Source organism: Canis lupus, chromosome 25 (assembly GCF_048164855.1).
Source record: "Canis lupus baileyi chromosome 25, mCanLup2.hap1, whole genome shotgun sequence".
NCBI lineage: Eukaryota > Metazoa > Chordata > Mammalia > Carnivora > Canidae > Canis > Canis lupus.
Window position 1 is genome coordinate 43,526,434 of NC_132862.1, and position 16,420 is coordinate 43,542,853.

The 16,420-nt window shown below is 34.7% G+C and overlaps 1 protein-coding gene across 34 annotated transcripts in view; it reads left to right on the forward strand.

Moving 5' to 3' along the window:
• Positions 1–16,420, forward strand: part of ERC1 (ELKS/RAB6-interacting/CAST family member 1) — a 545,178-nt gene that overhangs the window by 151,583 nt on the left and 377,175 nt on the right. The window lies entirely within an intron of this gene.

Below are 16,420 nucleotides of genomic sequence, written 5' to 3' on the forward strand. Positions count from 1 at the left end.
TCTCCATACTTCCTACCTTCTTCCATGTGGTTTCTTCTCTCCCTTTAGTTGTAGAGTTTGTTCTGTCCATCATGAGGCTGATTTCAGAGGTATTTAGGAAAATTTTATAGTTACCGAGTTGTGTTAGTAGGACAAGGTGAGCCTTGGGTCCTCCTACTCTGCCACCATCTTCCTGCTTCATACTGCAAGCTTTATAGTTTTCTTTTTTAAGGATTTTTTATTTATTCATAAGAGACACACAGAGAGAAAGAGAGAGAGAGAGAGAGAGGCAGAGACATAGGCAGAGGGAGAAGCAGACTCCCCACAGGGAGCCTGATGTGGGACTCGATCCCAGGATCAGGGATCACGCCCTGAGCCAAAGGTAGATGCTTAACCACTGAGCCACCCAGGCATCCCAATTTAAATTTTTATTTAATTCTTGGTTGTTCTAGAATTCCTTTGAAATTTTTTCCAGAAAAGTCATAGGTGCTATGTTTCCTAAGTTCTTGCTTATTGATTATATGTTTATATTGTCTTTCAAATTTTATAACTAATTGTTTCAAAGATACAAAGAATATAGGGAATAGTATAAGTAATGGTAATTATTCAGCTTAGTAAGAAGTAAAATTTCAAATACAGTTGACATTCCTTGGCATAGATTTACTTGATAGTATTGTCCTCCATTCTATTCCAGAGTTGAACACTTAATTTTGATGTTTATGCATACCACATATATTAGAGAAGGATACATGTTTTTATACTTTTATAACTATGTACCTATTAATGAAATATATATATATGTAAAATATGGGGAAATACATCTTACAAATAGATACGAGCAATTTACCCTGACTGTAATCAGGGGACTGTAAAATAAAACCAGATTTAGAAGCAATTTTATACCTATCCTTTTATGTTCTGTTGGCAAACATTATGAAGTCTGTGGCAGTATCAAGTGTTGATAAATATGGCAACTGGATTTCTTGAACAGTGCTGTTGGATTTTTAAATTGGTACAACTACTTTGGAAAGTAGTTATAAAATTAAACATAAACATAACCTTCCGGATACAGATACTGTAGATGAACTCTAAGACATGTATAGGAATGTTCATAGTAGTCTTATTTGGAATAAAAACATAACAAAACTGAGGAAATATTATATAAATGTTCTTTTTTTTTTTAATAAATTTTTATTTATTTATGATAGTCACACAGAGAGAGAGAGAGGCAGAGACACAGTCAGAGGGAGAAGCAGGCTCCATGCCGGGAGCCCGACGCGGGACTCGATCCCGGGTCTCCAGGATCACGCCCTGGGCCAAAGGCAGGCGCCAAACCGCTGCGCCACCCAGGGATCCCTATATAAATGTTCTTAAGAGAAGAATGAGTAGGTAACTTTGGTATAGTCACACAATGGAACCTATTATTTTAAGGGAAAGAAATGTTTAGGATAAAAATTCAACACAGTCATTTCTTTTATTTTTTTTATTTTTTATTTTTATTTTTTTGTCATTTCTTTTAGAAATAGGGAAGGCAGAGAGATGCATAAGGAGGGATATGTAAGTATCTTAAGATGGGTAATGAGTTTGTGTGTATTTATTATCCTTCATAATATGTATGTATTAAATATTATTTAACATAACTTAAAATAATGAGGCAGGTTAAGTTTTGTTAAATTTGCATGGTACATTTTTATAATTCTAAAATCAGAATTACTTTTCCCTAGAAGTTCATTTGTACATTTTGAAACAATGTCTGATACAGATGTACAGTCTTACTTGATAAAATTTTACTGTCTGATAAAAAATTTCGTGTAAATTCTCTGGCAAAGGGTTTATTCAGCTTATGATCAAATATGTCCACTTACGATGAATTAATGACTTGGACAGTTTGACCTTCTTTCCTTGAATCAGAATTCAGCTACTTAATAGTATTTGCTGATTGAGATTGACTTGGGGTCATATTGAACAAGTATAATCCTCTTCCTGTAGAATGACTTTTTAGGTATTGGGAACTTGCCATTTGACAACCCTCAAATCATATTTTCCTACATGAAATATTTCTCTTCCTCCCAGTGTTCTCATTTGCCCTGGTTAATTTTTCTAATGGCAGTTATTTGTCTTAACTCATTTTTCTTCCATACTTTACTTTTTCAATTGGAACTTTGGACCTAATTGCAAGAGAGATGATTAGAACAATATTAATATTCTTGGCCCTAGATGAAATGTGATATTGGGAAACTCAGTAAAACTGATTAGTCTTCAGTTTTTTCATCTATAGACAGGGCATAATAGTTATCTCGGGAGGTTTTTGTTAAATGATGTAATGTGTATTAAAGTGTCTTGGAACCTGTAAGGTGTTGCACACTGTGGCTATAAGGTGTTAATATTGTTTATTCTTTTTAAAAAGATTTTTATTTATTTACTTCAGAGAGAGCACACACAAGTGGGAGGGGGTGCAGAGGGAGAGCGGCAAGGCAACTCTATACTAAGCCTGATGTGAACGATCCCAGGACTGTGAGATTATGACCTGAACGGAAGGCAGATGCTTAACCGACTGAGCCACCTAGGCACACCTTAATATTGTTCATTCTCAACTAAATTTAAATTTTACTTTGCTGAATCCAGCCAGTTAATCTTTGAGGATCTTCAGCTTTATGCCTTCTACCTATTTATGAGCGTATTCTTTATACTTTCATATAAGTGATAAAATATTTAGTAGACCCAGAAAAGACTTTTGTGATATATTCTACCTCTTTCAAATTGATTATTTATTAAAGCAATTCTTAAAGCTCTTTTTGTTGTCTGTAGAATTTTTTTTTGTAACAGTTTGTTTTCAGGTCTAGTCTTTTTAAAAAATTTTATTTCTCTGTGTTCTTCATTCAGATCCTTATAAACCTGTCTTAAAAATCTGAGTCAGTTGGAGAGATCACTCTGTATAATTCTTTTACAGTGATGCCTTGGTCATGAGCCAGTGATATACTCAGCTGTTTTGGGCTTTTTCAGGACCACTACCCCCACATTTTCCTAGCTTTCTAAGCAATGTGTATATTTATATACACTAGAGTATTGTTTGCTGTTTCTTCTTTTTCTCTCTCACTGAGTACATTTGTAGCTGCATGGTCAAATTGTGTTTTGTGGCTCCCCCATCCCTCTAAACTGCCTTCATTCATCCATTTGGTATAGAGCCTTCTCCTATATAGTAGGCATTGTGCTAAGTACAAAGATAATTAAATAAGATGTGGCTTCTTCTCTCATAGTTATGAATTTCTGGGAGTTAAAGAAGTGGGGATACACCTGGTGTATAGTGAGGTACAAAGCGAGGAGGTTTTTTTTTTTTTTTTTTATTTGAACTTGTGTAAAAGGAGCTCTTGAAACTTTGCTGAGCAGATGGGGAAGGAGTGAGACATCCCAAGCCAAGAGAGCAGTGTGAATGAAAATATGGGAATAGTGTTCCTTTACACAGTGTTATGCTTTAGAATTCTGCCTTTGCTTTTTAAACATTTTGTAACAGGAATTCTTAAAAATTTCTGGCAGACCCCTGTCCAAAACTGTTTTCTTTCTTATTGTGAACTCTCTTATTACCGGGTCTCTGGGAAAATTATTTCCAGTTCTTACATACTGAGAAAGTTTTCAGTGAATACTCTCATCTTTATTTTCTGTTTAGTTTATTTAGGAAATTAATAAGAGAATTCAGCTTTTCTTTTCTCTGGCCCTAAGGATTTTCTGTCAGAAACTAGAAATTTACCTACCGTGGGGTATTAAGATAACGCTGTGCTCAGAAAACAGAATGGGACAATAGCAGATGGCCAAGCATGCTGTACAATGGGATTAGCATTGGTCTTCTCCTTCCGAGGGTTCTCCCCTATGGTTTTAAGTAGTTTTGTGTTACAGTAAATTTCTTATCTTTATAATAAATCACTGACCTGGAAAATGTAATTGAGCATTTGAATCTGAGCTGCATCAAAAATCTGTGTTAAAATTGTACAGCTTCTTGCTTGATTGATTATAAATGATAATGTAGCTTGGAGTTTAATTTGGTGACACAGATGTTACCATCATTCCCTTCTATGCTTCTGTAACTTCTGTTGGTTTCCCCTTGCTTACTTCTCCAGTTTCCTAGGCTTGGGTATTTAGAGTTTAGATTTAACAGTAGCAGAAAGTTGATTGATATATAGAATTAGAAGGTTGCAGTTGGTTTGTTTGATCCTAGATTGGCTCTTTAAGTCACCTCTGTTATTTTGTTTTGGGTAGGAAGTCAAAGAATAGGTTTTTTAATATGTTCTATTTGTTTTCTCTGGAGTCTAGGCTAAGGTAGTGCTACTTTCTTCACTTTTCCAATATCATAAAATAGAAGAATATTATCTTTTATCGCTAAAAAACAGTATTTAGTATTTTACTCAGAAAATTAGTATTTTAAAAAATTGTCATATTTTACTTTTAATAAGGATTCATTGCAATGTTTTCTAAATGTTACTATTTTAAAGTCACAGCCCAGCTATTAATGAAGCTAGAGATGACCAAGTCAGTCTAATTGGACATTAAGTTGAAAACTTAATATACTTAGACATTAGAATTTTCTTTTTTCATTTTTTTTACTTCTTTTTCTAATAGAACACAGTTTAATTAAAATTTTTTGTTTAAAAAAATTTTTTTTTGTTTAAACTGGAGGGTATTATGCTGAGTGAAATAAGTCAATCAGAGAAGGACAAACATTATATGTTCTCATTCATTTGGGGAATATAAATAATAGTGAAAGGAAATAGAAGGGAAGGGAGAAGAAATGGGTAGGAAATATCAGAAAGGGAGACAGAACATAAAGACTCCTAACTCTGGGAAACGAACTAGGGGTGGTGGAAGGGTAGGAGGGCGGGAGGTGGGGGTGAATGGGTGACGGGCACTGAGGGGGGCACTTGACGGGATAAGCACTGGGTGTTATTCTGTATGTTGGCAAATTGAACACCAATAAAAAATAAATTTATTATTAAAAAATTTTTTTTTGTTTATGGAGAACATGTACAGCTAAATTCTTGAAATATTTTATCAAAAGGCAGAATGGATAGTAGATGAAATCTGATGATGGTATTTTTGTTGGGGAATATACTCTGTATGAATTTACTTGGCTTCATATAACTTTCCTCTGTCTCATTTCCCCCACCCTCGCTTTTTCAAGTAAACCTTAAGGAGGTTGATATCTGAACTTGGAAAGTCTGATTTAACTTCTAGTTTGTTAATAATGTTGGTCTTATACAAGTGATATTTTGTAATGAGTGTAATAACTCATCAGTTATTCCCTAGGAAAAGTTTACCTCATTATAAATTGTTTTAATTATGATGTATTCCTGTTCACCATCCCTTCTACTTCCAAAACAGTTCTCTCCAAAAAAATAAAAACTATAAAACCCCTCACCCCTACATTCTGATCATCTAAAAACAATAAACTTCAGATATAAGTGATTAAAGCAACAATAGCACTGCTTAATAGTAGTTGGAGAAAATCCTATTGCTGCATAATGAAGTATTTCTAAAGCTTAGAAGCTTAAAAAACCATTTTTGAATGCTCATTTATTTGTGAGTCATGAATTCAGGGAGGGCTCTCCTGGGTAGTTTGTCCTTGCTTTGTTTGGTGACAGCTGGGGGTGTCAGCAGTTGGATGATCCACTGCCAAGCTGGCCTTTTCATTTGCCTACATTCTGTCTAGGTACTCGTTGGCCTCTGGCTAAATGGCTACATGGTGTTTTTTGCCTCAGGGCTTCTGCATATGTCCTGGGTATCCCATAGCATGATGAGAGTTGTCACACTTCTTATGTGGCACCTGACTCCACAGTCATAGATGTTAGAAGCAGAAGCTGTCTGACTGTTTATGGGTTATGCTATGAGTGGGTTTGGAAGTGGCAGAAGGTTCCTTTGTATTCCTTTGTACTCTGTCATAGTCATAGGACTTACCTTGATTCCGGGTTGGGGTCAAGAAATAGACTTCACTTCTTAATGGAGGCATGGCAAAGTCACATTGCACAAGAATCTGTACGTGGGAGGTATTATTGTGGCCATCTTTGGAAAATATCTGCTCCAGTTCAATAAAAATGTTGAATAAGGGGTTGAGAATATGAAGTCCTTTTTTTGTGTGTGTGTGTGATAGGTGATATAGCTTTAGGTCCCTTTTTTGTTTTCTTATGATGTTGCAACCTTATTAATCAGAATGGAAGAGGGATTTTTCTATTTCTCTGTTACTCAGTGTTTTAATCTGTTATTATTCATAGAGCTTCTGCTGTCATCCACTGTTCCCAACAGAAGTCACCTCAAATCAGAAGGAATTCCAAACAGTCTAAAATTGTTTTACCCACTTCAGGAATTATCACAGGGTATAAAAATATTTTTTAAAAAAGTGCAAGGGATTAAGGTGTAAAGAAGGGATACAAAGGATGGCCTAACAACAGAAGGTGAGTTAGCGTAGCTACGTATTTACTTGAGAGAGATTCACCTTAGGTGAGAAGCACACTTGTCTAGATGAAAACTTTGTATATTGGTGCTCTAAGTGGAAGAGATTGCCATCTGGAAGATAATTGGACTGAGTATTGCATAGATTCAAAAGAATTTTTTTTAATCAAAATTTTAAAGTCTAAAGAACAGAGAAATACGGCTAAATTGTTTTGTGTTAATTTGGGGAATAAAATAGGATAAATCTTAGGCTTAGAGTACTTTCACACTTCATTGATGGATATTGTGGAACTTTGACATTTAAGCTAGCACTAGGGGTTAATTAGATTTTTTTTCCTAATTGAGCTATAATCCACATATCATAGAATTTACCATTTTAAGCTGTAGAATTCATTGTTTTGTGTATACGTACACATTTGTGCAACCATCACCACTATTCAATTACAGAGCATTTTTAAGAACCTGTCAACAGTCATAACTCCTTATCCTCTGGCAACTTCTAATCTATTTTTTATCTCTATGGATTTGCCTGTTCTGGACAATCATATCACATGCAGCTTTTTGTGTCTGGTTTTTTGAAGTGTTTTCAAGGTTCATCATGTTGTAATACTTCACTCAAGTGTCAGTACTTCATTCCTTTTTATGTCCGAATAATATTTCATTAGGATGAATATAGCATATTTTGTGTATCCTTTCATCAGTTTATGGACATTTGGGTTGTTTACAGTTTTTGCCTACTATGAATAATGATGTACAAGTTTTTGTATGAACTTGTATGTTTTCATCCTCTTGTGTATATATCTTAAGAATGGAATTGATGTTAACTTCATGTTTAACTTTTTGAGAAACTGCCAAACTATTTCTAAAGCAGCTCTATGATTTTGGATTCCTATCAACATGTGGTATTTTTCTTTTTAAAATAGTCATTCTAATGGGTATGCAGTAGTATCTTTTCGTTGTTTTCATTTGAATTTCCATGACTAATGATGTTGAACATCTTTTCATATACTTGGCCATTTGTATATCTTCTTTAGAGAAATGCCTATTCATGTTTTTTTTGTTTACTTTTCAATTATTTGTTTTCTTATGATTGAGTTCTGGAAAGTCTTTATATATTGGAGACTCCACTCATAACAGATTTGCAGATATTTCTCCTAGTCTCTGGTTATCTTTTCACTTTCTTGATAGCATCCTTTGGTGCACACGCAAGAGATTTAAATTTTGATGAAGGCCACTTTATCTTTTTTTTTCTTGGTTTCTTCTGCTTTTGGTGTTGTAGCAAATAAACCATTGCTTAATTGAAGATCACAAAGATTTCCTCCTACATTTTCTCCTATGAGTTTTGTAGCTTTAGATTTTACGTTTAGATCTTTACTCAATTCCAAGTTAATTTTTGATGTGAGGTAGGAGTCCAACTTTGATATTTTGTATGTGGGTATCCAGTTGTCCTTGCACCATTTGTTGAAAGACAAATCTTTTCTCATTGAATGGTCTTGGGACCCTTGCTAAAACTCCATTGGTTATAGACACCTGTGTTCATTCTGAACTCCTAATTCTGTTCCATCAATGTATATGCCTCTCTATGTGTCATCCCACCCTGTCTTGATTACTGTAGATTTTTGTAGGTTTGTGTATTGGGAATTGTGAATCCTCTGTGTTCCTTTTTAAGATTGTTTTAGCTTTTGGGGGTCTCTTGTAATTCTATATGAATTTTGAGATCAGTGTATCCATTTCTGTTGTTAATTTCCTTTTTCAGTGTTTTGTAGTTTTCAATTTGTAAGTCATGAACTTCTTTACATTTATTCCTGAATATTTTATTCTTTTTGATGCTATTATAAATGAAATTGTTTTCTTCATTATCAGATTAATTTTTAGTATACAGATATACAACTGATTTTTGTATATTGGTTTTGTGTTTTGCAACTTTGCTAATAAACTTATTAGCTCTAATAGTGTTTGAGTGGATTTTTAAATAATTTCTGTATATAAGATTATGCCATCTGCAAAGAGATATTTATACTTCTTTTTCAATGTGGCTGTCTTTTATTATTTTTTCTTCCTCAATTGCTATTCCCAAATGTCTAGTACAATGGTGAATAGAGCTAGGGAAAGCCTGTATCCTTATTTTTTATTTTTATTTGTTTTTTATTTATTTATTATTTTTGTGAGAGATCTCTGTACCCAACATGGGGCTTGAACTCACAACTTTGAGATTAAGAGTTACATACTCTGTTGGCTGAGCCAGCCAGGTGCCCCCTTGTCTTGTTCTTTATCTTAGGAAAAAGGCTTTCACCATTAAGTAGGATGTTCAGTGTAGATTTTTCATAGAAGTCCTTTATTAGGTTGAGGAAGTTCCCTTTTATTCCTAGTTTATCGAGTGTTTTTTTTTTTTAAATCAAGTGTTTTTATCATGAAAAAGTGTTGTACTTTGTCAGATGGTTTTTCTAGATTTATTGAGATGGTTGTGTGGTTTTGTTCTTTATTAATATGGTACATTATATTGATTCATTTTTGTATGTTGAACCAACCTTGCATTCCTGGGATAGGGATCAAGCCTTGCAGTTTTCATCTGGAGAAATGTGGAAACTTGTTCTGTCAACATTATCATGTTGGCAATAGGAATGGACCTGAGAGAACATAGCCTTTGGATAAATGCCTTATTTTTAAGTGCTAAGGTATAATATAAATAAGAACCATTCAGAGGCTTATATTGTAATGCTATGTACAACATAGAAATAATTTTGACCCTTATTAAAACATCATTTCCTTGGATTTTTAACTCTGTTTGAGTAATTAGTGAATAACTTGAGAGTTTATGTTTATCAGGGTCCATTTTCTATTGATAGAGTGCCATATAATGCCATATAGTTTTGCAAGCTCTAGTTCATAGTGCCCTGATTTCTATTTTGACCAAGCACACATTTTAAACTTGAAAATGGTACTTAGCAAGCAAATAGGAAGGGTCAGATCCCTATTGTGATAAAGGTTGTTCTTAGAGGTTTCTTGTAGCAGGAACTTGTCAGAGTAATAAATATATAGGTAGGTATCTAGAAAGGGACAAAGGATTTAAAAAAATACTGGATCAAAGTTTTGAAGCATAGTCAGTATTTTCTTTTGCTTAGAAACTGCTTTTAATTTGACATGAATTAACTTGCATTGCATTCTCACCTGTGGGAATAGCCATTTGGATATATGCCCAGTTACCTGTCAACTCTGATTAAGAAGTTGAAATAATTAACTACCTGAAGAAGCTATTAAATCAGACTTCGATGGAATAACTTTTCATGCTGTTTTTTCTTTCTGCACCAGTATGTGCACCCTAACCAGAAAATAGCTTCAAGTATCATACATGTATTTTGTTCTTTATCTACTTTATCTTCCTGTAATTGTCAGACTTGCTTGCTTTTTTCTCCTACCCCTGTTTTTCCTAAAGGAATTTTTTTGGATTAGAAAATTTATCCAAATCTACCAAGGAAAATTTACTAAATTTGATAAGATCCTTAGATTTCCATTGTATATAGACAAAGAACTGTTGTTTGGATCCATTCTCCCTACATCTCTCTCAGGCCAGACTCTTATTTTAGACTCAGCAAATTTGGTAACACAGTATTTTTATAAAGTAACTAAGTGAACAATTTTAAGTGAGATGGCTGTTCATTTTAAACAGTATTCTGGATATTTGAAAAGAATGCCACTGATGAATGATTTTTAACTCCCCCTACCTTTTTGACAATCTGATGAAAGCTGTGGGCTCTTTCCATATAAAAATGTATATAGCTCATTTATGTGGACTGGGATATCATACATCCCTGCCAACCATGGACTCCTGATTAAAAATGTCCACCATTTGTGAAACAAACAAGTTTGGAAAAAAGGCTTCTGTGTTTTGTAACATAAAATTATGTGTGTGGTTCAAATACAAGATCAATTGTTCAAATACAAACAATTTCATGTTAACTGTAATTTAACTAGAAAGAGGATAGCTGCTGGGTATGATGGATACTGTGATGAGTATCCTCAGGCCCCCTGAGGGTTGAGGATGTAATTGCCCCGGTGCTGGAAGTGCTGTTGACACAGTCCTTAGTTGTTAGCCCCTGTGGAGGTTGCCTTGGCTAGAGACTTCCCTTGCATAAGGGCATAGAAGTCCCAGTGGTTGATCTCTGTAGGCTACAAGGAATTGAATCTATTGTCCTGACTTGAGACAACTCTGAAAGATCATCCCAGATTCAGAGCTCCTCAAGGGTTGTCTGAATTCTTTGGAACTTTGTGGCAGTTGAATTTCTCCCCCTGCACAATCCTGTTGTCCCCCAACCCCCTTCCTTTCCACTTTTAGTGATCCAAAGTGCACCCTTTAATAAACTTCTTGCATAGTGAAATCTGTCTCAAGGTCTGCTTCTTGGAAAACCCATCCTTCTCACACTAGGGTTGATTATTAGTACAAGTTAGCTTACTTCAGGCCATAAAAATTGGCTTAGCTAACATAAAAGTTCAATGAGATGAACTTGAATTTAAACTGAAAATATGTGAAGCATCTCATTAGTATTCCCTTCAGACCTGATATTTCCAGTGGTTTTTGGAAATCTGAATTTCTTTGAACTTTTTAGTGGTCTCCCAGTCTTGTTTTAGCTTTGCAGAAACCACCCAAAACTTGATTTGTTTGGTCACACAGTATGAACCTAGGAAGGTGTAGGTTAAATGAAGAGTTGCTTACACGTCCTGCAGAAATCCCTAGAGATTGCACATGCTGATAAGTACATATGATAAGAAAACTCGTCTTGTCATAATCCTAATTGAATTACTTATCACAAATCCTAAGATGTCTTTTTTGGATAGCATTTAGAAAATTATTGCTTTTGTTATTATTATCAAAGTGATGTATGTCTATTCTAAATATTTGAAAAAGATGAGAACCCTATGACAAGGAAAACTATGTAAAAATAAACTTTTCCTTCCTTCAAATTGGGATAATACTGTACATACTTTTTGGTAACTTTTCTTTTTCGTGTTATAGTATATCATAAATAGGTTTCCATATCCCCAATTAATCCTTAAGTATATGGGTTGTAATGGTTGCATAATATTCCATTCAGTGGGTAGAACAGGTGTAACTTAGCTAGCCACCTGATGTTTTGTCTTTGATTTTTTTCGGCTTTGTTATTGTTAATAACAAAAATCATGATTGCTTTTTTCTTCAAAACTAAGCCTAGTATGTCTGCTTTAATTTGTTATTTAAAAATACTAGGTTCTTTCATCACTAAGATGTACTGAACCATTAGATGTAAGACTGTTCTATCTAGATAGCCATTTTTATTGTGCAACGTAAAGGGATATCGTTTATACAGATGACGTGAGTTGAGTTCCTAAGTGCAATGTCACCAGTGTCACTGCCTCAGAATGATTGCCTGTCATCGTGCATTTATAGATCTTCTTTGGTTTTTAGCACCAGAAGCTCAGGCATAGTAAAATAGTATTTAAGACATTTATAGAATTGTTTACCAAGCAGAGCTTCACTAGCAGTGACCTTTGGTCTCCTCAGATTTTGCTTCACATTATCCAGTTATTTTAACTCAAGAGGTCCCTAGTTCCATTATCTGTTCCATAAGCAAATGTATCAGGAAGCTTAACTTTCCCTCTCAGCAATTAATAAAATGTCAGGAGCAGTAGACTCTTAGTGTCTTTTCCTAAAGGTCATACCTACACTTTTTGTATAGTTCAAACTGAACAGTGTTTTTTCTTTTCAAAGATTTTCTTATTCATGAGAGAGAGAGAGAGAGAGAGAGAGAGAGGAGTGAGAGAGAGAGAGAGAGACAGCCAGAGGGAGAAGCAGAAGCAGGCTCCATGCAGGGAGTCCCACGTGGGACTTTATCCCGAGTCTCTAGGATCAGTCCCTGGGCTGAAGGCGGCACTAAACCGCTGAGCCATCTGGGCTGTCCCAAACTGAACAGTTTTTAAGATAAAATATAGTGGTACTCTATGAAATTTATTACTTTTTTAATGTTTTCAGCTCCCCCCCGCCAAGAATACAGTTGTATTTTAGAATTAAAAGCAACGTTAGTGTTGTTTTATAGTAATTAGATCAAGTAACTTGCCCAAGGTGACATAGCCAGCTATTTTTTCATTACAGTAATCTGTTCCATAACTTACATGATGAGAGAGTAGCACAGTTGAGCAGGAAACTCAACCAAAGAAATAATTGGTTATCCACCAGAATCTTTGCTGGGCTTATTAAAGACCATAAATAGTAATTGCCAGTATAGATATGGAAGCCTTTCACAACTTAAACATTTTAAACAGTTTAAAACATTGCTTAGGGTTTCTTATGATTTTGTTCTTGTCTTCTAATCCCTGGAACCACATGATTGGACAAGTAACATCTAAAAGCCAATATAAATGGAAAAACTCATTTTGGTAAATTATAGTTGTGCCCACTTGATACTTTTTGCCAGAGCATAGGGTAGTAGATAAACATTTGCCTAGAAATTAGGGTACTTGGTGAATTTTTTCTTTTTATATTTTATTAATTATTGTAGATTCCTTTTTTCTCTTGATATTATGATAGTTCATGCATACATAATTGATACTGGAAGGTACCATTAACAAAGTAGGCAATGGTCAGAGCCAGAGTAACTTGCTTCACACAGTAAGTTGATGCTGATGACTTAGAACAACTGTGGAGACAGCATTAAACATTTTCTTGAAATGATGTTTAAAGTAGCTAGGTGATTGCAAGAAGTGTTTTAGGATTCCTTGTCCTTAGAACTGTATCCTAGAGGAAGTCTCTTTTACCTTTACTCAGTGATTAGAACCTCAAAAACGGAGTAATCAGTTCCACTTGACTAAGAATAAATCACCCACGTTGAAACATGATAGTTCTGACAACTGGCAAGCCTGATAAAACCAAAACAAAAGATGTCAAGAAATCTGTGCCATTGTGGAATTGGTATGCAGCTTTGATAAATTCACAAGTAGCATGCATTTGGCCTTAGTCTTCCTCTTGTTTTATACATTTTCTCTCTCTTCGTAAAATAAAAATTGAGGAGAAAAAGGCTTTATATAATAATTATGTTATTTCTGCTTTCTTTTTTTTTACAACCCAGTTAACTAAACTATACTATGATTAGAGAAGGAAATGTCATCTTTCTGTAAGTAGTCCTTTTAAAAAATTGTGAATTCTTAATTAGTTCTGATAATAAACTATATGTGTAAACCTGATTGATTCCCCTCCTATTTATCATCACGGATATAGACATAGAGAATGAACACCAATTCCTTTGATCTCTATAAAATTATATTCATGCAAATATTGAATATATGCTAGTAGTTACGTCATGATCTCTTTCTGTATCAGGGTTTCTGGAAAGTAGGAAAAAAGCCCATAAGAATATAAAATATGTCATTTTCTGCAGCAGTCACTAATTTTCAATATGATTAAAAACAGTAAGAGAAAATCTTTTTAACAGTTTCATTGTCAAGTGTGTTCTAGTCCATGCTAGCTGCTTTTTAGGCCTTGGAAGTCAGGCTACACAGACTGTTTTAATTAGGTTCATGATACTGAAATCCTGAACATCAAGTGTGTTTGGCTTTGCCCACTAGCTTGAGTGTATTGAGTTTGGACATATGTTCGTGGCAGATGTACTTTTGCATTTGCAGTGGTTTGCTACCTCCTCTACCCTTCATTCCTTCAGTAGAGGATAACATATAAGTGACCATAGTAATAATGTACTATGTTTATTAGTAAACACTATTTAAAAATAAGGGATGGTTAATGTAAAGATGCTTGAGTCATTTATATGACTCTTTTTCCTGTTTGTTTGTTTTTCATCACAGAACTTATTTATAGCATAGTGATTAAGAATAGGATTCTAGGGCAGCCTGGGTGGCTCAGCGGTTTAGTGCTGCCTTCAGCCCAGAGCCTGATCCTGGAGACCTGGGATCAAGTCCTACATCGGGCTCCCTGTGTGGAGCCTGCTTCTCCCTCTGCCTGTATCTCTGCCTTTCTCTCTCTCTCTCTCTCTCTGTGTCTCTCATGAATGAATGAATGAATGAATGAATGAATGAATGAATATAAATAAATAAATAAAATGAAATCCTAAAAAAAAGAAAAGAGTAGGATTCTAGAGGTAGATTGCCTAGTAATTATCTCATAGTCTTCTGGTGATACTTAAATAGTTGTTATGTATAAAGTTTTTACAACAATGCCTGACTTAAAAAGAAAACTGTTCTTTTTAAGTGTTAGTTATTACCTGTTATTACCATCACCACCATTATTATTATTTTTTGTTATTGTTACATTGTTATTTTAGGGATTCTGTGGTTTCTATTCCTACAAAATGGAGAGGTGGTTTTGTTTTTGTGTTTGTTTTTGTTTCTGTTTTTGCAGGTAGTCTGAGTATATTTAACGGAGTATTTTTCTTTTCTTTTCTTTTTTTTTGAAAGATTTTATTTATTCATGAGAGACACACAAAGGGGGAGAGAAAGAGAGAGGGGGAGCAGGGCAGAAACACAGGCAGAGGGAGAAGCAGACTCTTTGCAGGTAGCCTGATGCAGGACTTGATCCCAGGACCCTGGGATCACGCCCTGAGCCAAAGGCAGATGCTTAACCACTGAACCACCCAGGTGTCCCAGTAAAATCTTAAAAAAAAAAAAAAAGAAAGAAAGAAAGAAAGAAATTGCATAATTAATACTGAAATGCCATGATATGACACCACCTGGGTGATCAGCTTTTACATCTTCAACATCAGGTGAGAACATGATTTTGAATCTCAACCAAAGTGAGGATGTATAACAGCAGCTTTCAAAAAAAAAAAAAAAAAAAGAAAAGAAAAAAACCCAGCAGCTTTCAGTAGGGTTCATGTTATCCATCATGTTGCTAGGTAAACAAACGAGAAGTAGTTTTGTATATACACCTTCTCCCATGTACCCCCCCACAGCATCTTTGGGTTTATTCTGCTTACCCAGCTAGTTTGTACATAACTGTGTCTATTTCAGGTCTTCCTTGCTGATGGAAACTTGCCCAAAGGAGACAGTTTTACTGTCCACTGTCTTTCATTTCGTCAGTTCTTTTCTTTATGGAATGTTTATTCCTCCTCTTTAGAAGTGAATAGGCATCCTTTTCCTCCCCTCCAACTCAACACTCTGTTTAGACATCTGGGTAATTGAAACAGAACATAGCTTAGGGAAAAGTAGTTAATGAGGATTTTACCAAGTTTAGTAGCTTTTGCACCTGAGTATATTGTAAAAAGTTTTGACCAGCAAAGAATAGTGGATTCCTATAATAGTGTGACTACATTTAAATTATATGACTGGTATTGTTAGCAGTTTAACTTAATTTCTTTCTTAAATTCTCATGATGGGGGAGAAAGAAGGGTGGTTATGTCTATGATGCATGTAAGCGCTATTTGTATTTTAGGTGGGCTGTTTTCTTATATGTAAAACTTGGTTGATTCTGTGAAATTTCATTTTAAATAATGGCTCTTGTACTGTCCTTTCTTGACAAGAAAGTCTCATTGGCAGTGTAATTATACCAAAGAAAAGATTAAAGTTTATATGTTAGCAACTGGAATGACATGCATAGCTGGTTAAACTTGTCAGGGCATTGCATTCTCTTTGTATATGGAGTATTAGATTTTTAAGTGGGAAAATTCTTTTTATTGATTGTGAATTTAACCTAAGTATTGATCCATATGAGATTTTAATAGTAGTGTCTGATTAAAGGAAGACAAGTGATTTTTACCTGAGATGGTCTTTTCTCTGACAGTAGCTTTTGTACTTTTAATGGCACGGAAAAGACTGGAGCCCATTTCAGACATTTTAGTGGTTTTACCTGTATGATTATTTCTTTGTTAAAAAATAAAAATCTAAGCCTTACACAGTATTTACAGTACTTTATTCTGAATTTACCAGATCTTTTTGCATAGCTTGTTTGTTCTGCTTGTGGAATTCTCATTGACTCTAGAGAAGATGTTTCTTTCCCTATAGAATCAGACAGTTCCTTAACGAGTTTATA